Raw genomic sequence first — 9,548 nt, forward strand, 5'->3', positions numbered from 1 at the left:
CCTTGGAACCATGGACATCTTTCTGCTGTAGCAGCAGTAGGATCAAAGCACGTGTTTAGAAAGAGAAGTGAAAAACACCAGATGTGAGCAAAACCACAAGGGGAATTTCAGACAGGCAGCATGCACCGGATTACCCAATTTGGAATGTGGCCCAGGTCCCGGGACAGGCAGCCCCTCTAAGGATCAGGCTGGGGAGACAGAGGTTATTGATCCTGATTTAAGCCACATGCCGCTAACTTGACCTGTGACCTTGCTCAAGCCAATGACTTCCTCCAAACCACTTTCACTGTCTGTTAACTGGAAGGAGTGGCTCATTTCCTCTCAGGAATTGCTAATGGAAACCATGCTAAAAACTAGAGGTAAGAATGAGGCATGATCTTGAGGACTGACGGTGAATTACATAGGAGTACATAAATACCACACCATATACACACTTAGATGTGTAGATACAAGTATTTTGTGGGAAGGATACATGTAAAAAAAAACCCAAATAAACATAGGATTAAAGATTGTGTCACATCAATTCACAGACTAAATAATTGGAGGGGTTGTGACAGGATATATATTTTTCCCTCACCCATAGCTCTTTAGGTCTCCTGGGGTCACCCCAGATCTAGACTAAAGCATACTACCTAGTACAGAGTGCTGAATAACTGTTAGTATAGGATAGAGCTGAAGCTTCAAATGCCAGCTTTTCTTTTTTAGGATTTAACTTATTTATTTGAGAGAGAGGGAGAGAGCATGAGATGGGGCAGGGTCGGAGGGAGAAGCAGACTCCCCGCTGAGTGGGGAGCCTGATGCAGACTCGATCCTGGGACTTCACTCTGGGATCATGACCTGAGCTGAAGGCAGCTGCTTAACTGACTGAGCCACACAGGCGCCCACATTCCAGATTTCTTTACCACTTAGTTGTGTGTAGCCTTGGGTAAGTTACTCCATAGTTTTTATCTTGGTTTCCTTACATGTAAAGTGGATATAATACTAATATCTACCTCAAAGACTTGTTGTGAAGACTAAATAAAGTAAAATATCTAAAGAGCTTAGAAGAGTGCTGAGTGGGTCATGTTTGCTCTTATTATGTCTCCAAACCTTCAGAATGGACATAAAAGCTCTCTGCATTTCTTCATTTTGTCTCAGTTTTCTCATCCAAATGTTTCCCGCATTGTTGTTCCATTCAAGAATATTTCCTGTCTGTCCTGTTCATCCGCGTAGTTCACTGCTCCCACTGGGCTTTAAAGCAGCCTTACTCACCCCCCGCAAAAGCCATTAATTCATTCCTATTCCTGCCAGCTTTAAGTCGATCTCTAAGTTGACCCCCCTGCCAGAAACCTATGAAGCATCACTAAGTCCTCTGTTCTGCCCCTCTTGGGCTTTATATAACCAGATGCTCTCTTAAACAGGGGAGGGGCCCCACTAAAGATTAAAAAGCATGTTTCACTCCTCTTTAACAGACATAGTTGTCAGCCATGGCAGTCACAGTGTAGAACAGGGAATCCCCTTGGAATCACTGAGCATGGCCATCTTCAGGAGTCATGGGTATAGTGAACCCCTCGACCCTTTGGTGAGTTGTCCCTGGAGAGGAAGAGGAATGCGGTACTGGGTCCAGGAAGGCAGAAGCTGGAATTCATCTTAGTGCTCATATACTCGGGAAGTGGCTGCATATGAGAACAGGGAAAAAGAAAAAATAACCTGACTAGTGAGGGTTATGCTATTTTGGGTCATTGGAAGATGATGGGGCAACTGCTGAGCAGAGTGTTGTGTGGGGGAGTCACCTTTGCTAAAGTGCAAATGCGAATGGACTCTACTTTGGCATGCAGGACCCAGCCACCATAGCCCCTCCCTGGACAACTCTGTCACAGCTCTAGCGTCATTCCTTCCCGCGAGTGTCCTTGCCTCTGGTCACTACCAAGTTTGATTATGTGGTCGCTGTTATTGTTCTTATTACTCTCAACTTCAGATCACTTAGCCTTTTTTTCATCCTTCCACCATATCATTCTCTAGGGTGTTTTTACTACATGATCATAGGGGTCCCTAAAGCTGATTCGATTCCAGAGAAATGTTTGAGCCCCTACTCCACAAGCCTAAATCCTAGGGAACACAAAGATGAGTATAACACGGTTACTGGTCTCAAGGAGCTGATATCATATGATTTAGGTGGCTTCGCTAACTAACATTTAATCCAGTGATGGCCTGGATTCCCCTAATTATCTTCCCTATTGGCCCATTCATTTATTTAACACATACTTATCGAGCACCAACAATGCACTAGGCACTGGGCTAGACTTAGGATGCAACAACAAATAAAATAAACATCATCCTTATCTTTAAAGAGCATAAGTACAATGTAAAAGGACCAGGCTTGATGATATACGTGTCTCACTACAAAAAGAAAAGGTAAGACATCGTGTTCCTGTCTCTCCTCCCGTAGAGTGGGGTGCACACCACCGTACCCCCCTCTCCCAGCTGTTATACAGTGAGCTTGCAGTTGAAGCCTGTTAGGTTCTCATTTGAGTTGGACTTCAGGGGCACCTCAGTGGAACAGGAGGCGGAAGGACCAATCTTCACTACAATAATGAGTAGCTGGTTATTCCGTGCCCTGGGCTCCTTCCTCACCAATATTCTCATCGTCTCTCTTCTCATCAAGCAAGTACCTCTCATACTACTTCCTGAGTCTAGGTGGGTTAGAATCTTTCAAATATATAAAGTGAAATATCTTTGCTCTGTTGATGAACAGTCTTCAGTAACTGAAGGTAAAGTCAGTTATGCAAACATTAAGTTTCTAAGGAAGGATAAGTGAAGGGCCTCCAAGGAAATGTTTTTCTTATTGGAAGAGGCATGTAAGATGAAGGCAAGTATCAGATTTCTCCTGATGGCAATAAAACTACTTCTTAGAATGTCAGGAGGGCTAGCTAATGTAACGGTGACCAAATAAGGGATGTAGTGGATCTCCTCAGGGCCTCTGACTCCTCAGAATAAGACCCCATGGAATGACTCACTGTAACAAACTCAGGCAACTATTGATTAACTGTGCTTACAGACGAGCATAATATTAGAATAAAAAGGAGCATTACAGACTGCATTGGATTACTAGTCCAAGCGTAAATAAAGTTCGGAGTCAGATGGTCCTAGGTGCAAATTTCAGCTCAGATTCCTCTTTGCCACCTGAGCCTGGGGCAATTCATTTAGCTTTTAGCTTTCCTGTCCCTTTATTTTCTCAATTGCATAACACAGATAAAAATTCCTATCAAGTAGAGTTTTTTTTTAAAGGACTAAATAAAGTGACATAATTGAAGGCCCTTGGCACAGAGTAGGCACTCTGTAAATGCTCCTTTCTTCTTTTTGTATTACAGATTAAAAACCAAAGGCTGAAACACTGACCCAAGGTGCCTGAGGGCCCAAGACTGACCAGTGTCCTACCTGGACGAAAGCCCCTGGCTTCCTGACTTCTCATCCAGCTGGCTTTCGATTGTTTTCATAGTGGGAGTTGAGCAAAGATCGTTGAAAACACATTTATCTCTGCTTTTCTAAAGCTCAAGGGGGATAAAATTTTTAAAAAGTAGGCAGAGTGGCAGGTGTAAAAAGCAGACTGACTGCTGAGTTTTCATTGCTTGAACGCACGCCCCACATGGTGGAGGGAGCGGCAGGCCATAGCCAGCGTGGGATTAAAGACTGTGCCACATTAATCCACAAAGTAAGTAATCCACATGTCCCCAAGGGAGGGGGGAGTGACAGGGTGTCAGTTTTTTCCTTCACCCACATAACCCTGTGGGTCTCCTTCAGGCCATCCTAGATCTAGACTAGTTTTCAGAAGGTCCTATGTAAACCTTTTCCCTAGGGTTCTGAGCTTGCTAATGTGTGGATTTGGCAAACAAGTGCAAATCAAAGTAGTTATGCATGAAAAATCATTTGTAACCTGCCAATTATGTCAGTGTGGGACAGGCGATCCACGCGCCGGAATGGAAAGGACCTGGGACAGGGATAGGATGCCCGGCTCCTCTGGCACTACCACTCACTACCTAGGGGGACCCAGAAGAAGAAGCTAACTTCTCTAGGCATGTGTGCTGGCACCTGTAAAATACCATCAAGTATTGGTTGCAAATCAATGACCACATTTCATTTTCCTTTATCCTTGTAATAATGCCACGAGGTAACTAGTTAGTACTCTCTCCGTATCAGAGGTGAACAAAGAGAGGCATAGAGGTATTGCGATTTGCCCAGGGACATTCAGCTAGTGAGTGGCAGAATCTGATAGAGTTGGATATTGAACCCAGACTGTGCTCTTAACCTCCAAGACAGGCTGCCTCTATTGGGAATGGGAAAGTGGATAGTAAAGCTCAAAGCACTTTCATGAAGTTTAACCAACTGTTTATTACAGTCATTTACAGGGGACATAATCCCTAGGCGGTGCCTCTATTCAAGTCATTTTCAGCTCATTGACTTTCTTATTCATTGCTTCTCATCTGATCTGAGAGCATCAAACCACAGTTATCCTCTTTCACCTCATTTGTTTTGGTGTCAGGTCCCCTCCCACACTGGCTGCACTGAGGGGAGCCAGAGCCGCTTCTTGCCAAGTGGGGGAGTGTAAGTGTAGGAAGCCACTCTCACACACTCATAAGCATGTACACAAACACCCACACACATAAACACACACACAGGCGTGCACAAGTACCTATTCATGTGCGTTTGTTAGACACATCCACAGTTTTGGACACTGACAGTTTAAGAATCCGTCATTCTGAAGCCAGTGCATACAGCGGGAATAAATAATTTCCCAGAGTTGAGGTTTGGAGTAGAGAAAATGCCGTGATAAAGTGATAGAAAGTGGAGACACATGTACTAAGGAGAATACCAAGACTCAGACTCATTGGCTTCAGCTCCAACCCCGAATTCTGCAATAAGCTTATGAATTTCTCCCAGTGTATTCAGGCTCCTGAAAGACCCTCACTCTTGGTGGGCGGTAAGTCCGACACAATGTCAGTGCCTCTTCATGAACTGATCCTGAGCTTTCACTCAGGGGTCTGTGTATGCGTACCAGGCAGTGGTGGTGGTCAGACTGTAAACTTGGGAGAGTCAGGGTCACTTCTATGGAAGTCTTCCTTCAGCGGTTTGGCATTACATGCACTTAGCAGTTTCGCGATGACACCACTGCATTCTGGCCACTGCATTTGTTTGGTTTGCTCAGGAGACAGATACAAATGAATGTATTTATTTATTTATTACATGTGCACTTATTGAACACCGTGGTGATACTATTTCATTTTTACATTAACCCTTAATGGTTACAGAGCACATTCATGATGGGGATCGCACTCAGACTTCCCAAGAATCCTTTGCAATAAAAATATTACCTACTTCATGGTGTTTGTGAGGATTAAATGCAACCGACTGCAAAAAGCACTTAGTACTGGGGGCTGGCACAGAGAAAACATTATTAAATGTTACGATTAGCATCACTACAGACATGATTAAGTATCACTGGCCCATATTACCAATGAGGAACCACAGCTCAGGGAAGCTAAGTCACTTGCTCAGGATAAGTAGGTAGAGTCAAGTGGTCAAATTCAGTTAAAAATCGAAATCTCCACGCTCTAAGACCATTTTAGGAAATTATCGGTTGAGATTGCGATCATGGAAGGAAGAAAGCAGAGCCTCAAAGAGCTTACACGACAGGTTTTATGGTTGGTGAGTAGGCAGAAGTGTTTAGGGACAAAACACTGCGTAAGGGGGGGGGGAGGCCCAAGTCACAGACCACAAGCGGCTGTACGATTCATTTTTGCTTCCCCAGATGCTGTGTTCTCTCAGAGCCCTCACATATGCCGTTCTCCTTCCCGCTGTCTTTCCCCTCTTCTCAACCCTTCACCTGAACAATGCTCATGCGTCCAGGCTCAACCCAAACATGGCTTCAAGGAGGCTTTCTTGAGCCTGGTCTGGGTTTGTACCTACTGATACAGGCGCCCACAGCCCCCTGACTTCTTTGAGGAATACTTGTCTAATATCCAGAATGTAAGCAAAGAGAAGTCATCCCCTTTGTCTTTCATGGTGGCGCATGTATCCTCAGGATCTTTGTGGTCTGGCCCGTCTGTTAAATGCAGAGCAGGTGCTGGCCAATATTAAGATGCAGCAGCAGACTAAGAAAAAACGAGAAGACATGAACGTGAACGTAAAATGCTTCTCCATCTTGCCACAGAATCACTCTGAGCGGCGTTCTTGGGAGGAGCCAGGAAATGCAGAGCAGACAAGTGGAAGGAATTAAGAAAGACTCCAACACACACGAAAGGCATGGAGAAGCCAATCAATGTGAAGAGTAACAATCGCAGGGGTTCATGCTAGAGAGGCCAGGGCTGGGCCCAGCCTTCTGCAGACGGAGGAAAGGGGGCTGAGAAGGAGCCCTTTCTCCCAAACTGCCTCACATGCCGCCTTTACAAAGCTCTCAGGAACTTACAGACATAGGGACTCCAGGAATAAGCCCGCGAGGGCCACAGGGAGGGAAGGAGGGTTTCCACCCGGTGGATGTACTTCCGACTCTCCGTGCTGACAGTGAAAAGCGGCGGTGGTGGGACTTTTGGCAGGAAGCGTCCTAATCAGGCTGGGAGGTAGAGCCCGCCGGGTACCCCAGGGCCCCGGCTTCTGTCCTCCGTGGGCACTCTCCGGGCGGTGTTTGGGTGACCTCCCGCGCCTCCTCCTGGGTGAGGGCAGCGCCCAGGGAGGACGCGGGGGCCCAGCGTCAGCAAGGCCCGTGTTGCTTACGTTCCCACCCCGCAGCCCTGGGAAGCCCCGAGTTCCCACACTCAGGGAGGCAGGAAGGTCGCTGCGGACACCTCATCTGTCTGGGTCGCTGACTACCGGCAGATAAGCAGCAGCTGCCGCATCCAGGTTGGGGTCACCGCCCAGACCGCCCGCCCCGGAACCAGGCGGGAGAAGCCCTCCTGCGCGCCCCCCGCACGGGGCCTGCGGGGCCGTGTGGCTCCCACAGAGCTGCTGGCTGAGCTGCTGGACACAGCCACGGACAGACGAGGTCTCACACGTGCCGACGCACAGCACAGCTCTGCCCAGAGCGGCGGCTCCGCTGACGTTGGGGAGCGCGGTCTAGCTCTACGATGCTCTGCTGCGTAGGTTTTCTCACATCTCTCTGACCACCACCCGTGAAGAACGCAGAGCAGGTGTTTTTGTGTCCATTTTGCAGATGAGTCAACAGCCTCAGGATGTTCGACAGACTTGCCCAAGTTCTCACAGCTAGTCAGTGGTAAAGGCCGTTTTCCCACCTCCTGTTCAGTGGGCTTTCTGTTACTCCTCGCAAACACAACAAGCCAGGCAGACAGGTTCCGAGTTTTATCCCTGAAAGAGAGCTCTTCCTTCCAGGTTTAACCTGGCTTTAATCTGTCTTCCACTCAGGCAGGGGTGTAGGGAGAAGCACTTTGGTCTTGGGACTTTTGAATCTTGTTTCCTCTTCCTTGCCAGCCATGTGCCTCGGAGCTGTGTGATTTTGAACTGTGATTTTCCCCTGAATATTCGCTTCCATATGCATAAAGTGGCGATAACGTCATCTAAGTTGCAGAGCTGAGAATAACAGTAAAGACCAGCTGACTGCTTTCTATACCCTAGGCTCAGTTCTAAGCACCTTATGTGCATTGACTTACTGAATTCTCAACGACCCTACGTTATTTCATATATGCTATGTTATTTCATTTTATAGATAAAGACTCAACGGCAGAGAAGTAAAGAAACCGAGCCCAGGTCACACAGCAAACAATCAGCAGAACCAGGATTCCAACCCAGGCTGTAAGACACCAGAGCCAGGTGCCTAATCTCCATGTTAGACCGACTATGCCGATTGTATTTACCATCCACAGTAGGTACTATTGTGAGGAATTAGGGCAGGACTGGCTTGATTTATAAGCAAAACATAGTGCTAATCAACCACCTGAACTAATTAGGTAAATCAAAAGGCCTGTCCACTCAAAAATCTCTTCAGTTTACTCTGCCGTGGTTTCTAACTTCCCACCACTAGAGTCTCCCTTTACGGCAGGAAGACACCTCAGGGATGTCTTGGCAATGTTGGGAGACATTTTTGGTTGTCATAACTGTGGCAGTGCTACTGGCATCGAATGTGTAAGGCGAGGGATGCGGCTGAACACCCTACATGGCACAGGGCGGTCCCTACAACAAAGAATGATCTGTTCTAAAAGGCTCAGCTTTAGAAACTGCTTTACTATTGACTAAAGTAGTCTTGAAGGACCCTGTTAATACACACACTTGTCACATAGAATGGCAAAGTAATGCCCTGTTTAACATCTATTAATCTGTTAACACAGTTCAGTATATGCAATCATTGGTTATTACCTATTGTTATTGTTACTCTTTTTGTTGCCAGGCAAAGCAGATGTGCCCTAGAAATGGTCAGGCTGATTTGGGGCTTGTGGTAGAGTTAGAAAATTGAAGCTGTTTTTCTGTCAAGCAATGTCACCGACCTCCAAATTGCTGACATTTCTTCCAATATGTTGAAGTAGGTCATAAATAAGCTCACAGCCATGCCATTTCCTTTCAGCATGCAACTCTATTAATTCCTGATATCTCTCGGTTCAGTCAGCTCCTGCTTTGACCCCCATCCCCCCCATTATGTAAGTATCAAAATAAAATTTTTTTTTTAGATCTAATTTTCTTGGCCTCTTCTGGAAACTCCTTTCACTACTGACATCTTCAAAATGGCAACAATTTACTTTACCAATCAGAACTTTGACCAAAAGAAGAATCTCGGTACCTTATGCACGAATGAGGTATCTGTGATGCTTGGCGACACATCTAGCTCTGTTACCTTGCTGGAGAACACTGTGCCTCACATCATTATGACTCGCTGATTTCCGTATCATCATACATTTGCTTCAAAGACTCTATGAATAATCCTGAAAGGGGTTATATCAGTTAGTTTATGCTAGGTTATGATGCAGTAACAAATGATCCTAATATCATAACAACAAAAAAGATTTATTTCTTGTTCACATTCCTATACATCATAAATTGACTGCTGCCCTGTTTCATCTTTTTCATTCATGATTTAGGCAAAAGGAGCAGGCCCTATTTGGGACATGGTGGTGTCACAGCAGGGGGGAAAAGAGCAATGGTGGAAACATGTGATGACTTTTACAGCTTCCACTCACAATTGCTTACAACTACTCAGAACCAGCATGTGTCATATATTCTTACATTCTACTGGTCAGTGCAAGTCAACTGCCAAGCCAGATTATCAAAGAGGCAGAAATGTATTTCCCTCCCATAGGCTCCATAGGCAGGGGCAGGAAATATTCTCAACAATTTTATTATTATGTCCCGTTAGCCAATGTATGGTACGTCATTACTTTTTGGTGTAGTGTTCAATGATTCATTAGTTGCGTACAACACCCAGTGCTCATCACAACACGTGCCCTCCTTAATACCAATCACCTGGTTTATTTTTTTTAAAAGATTTTATTTATTTGACAGAGAGAGAGAGCAAGAGAGCACAAGCAGGGGAGCAGCAGAGTTAGAGGGAGAAGCAGGCTCCTTGCTGATCA

General features: G+C 45.8%; 1 long non-coding RNA gene across 1 annotated transcript in view; it reads right to left on the bottom strand.

Moving 5' to 3' along the window:
* The window catches only part of LOC123803633 (uncharacterized), a 31,842-nt gene extending 22,770 nt beyond the window's left edge, over positions 1-9,072 (bottom strand). Inside the window, exon 1 of the long non-coding RNA XR_006782928.2 lies at positions 8,759-9,072. This is a non-coding gene — a long non-coding RNA (uncharacterized LOC123803633). The remainder of the gene's footprint in view (positions 1-8,758) is intronic.
* Between the last annotated feature and the right edge of the window lie 476 nt (positions 9,073-9,548).

This window comes from Ursus americanus, unplaced genomic scaffold, assembly GCF_024610735.1.
Source record: "Ursus americanus isolate L20-20 unplaced genomic scaffold, mUrsAme1.1.p SCAF_96, whole genome shotgun sequence".
NCBI lineage: Eukaryota > Metazoa > Chordata > Mammalia > Carnivora > Ursidae > Ursus > Ursus americanus.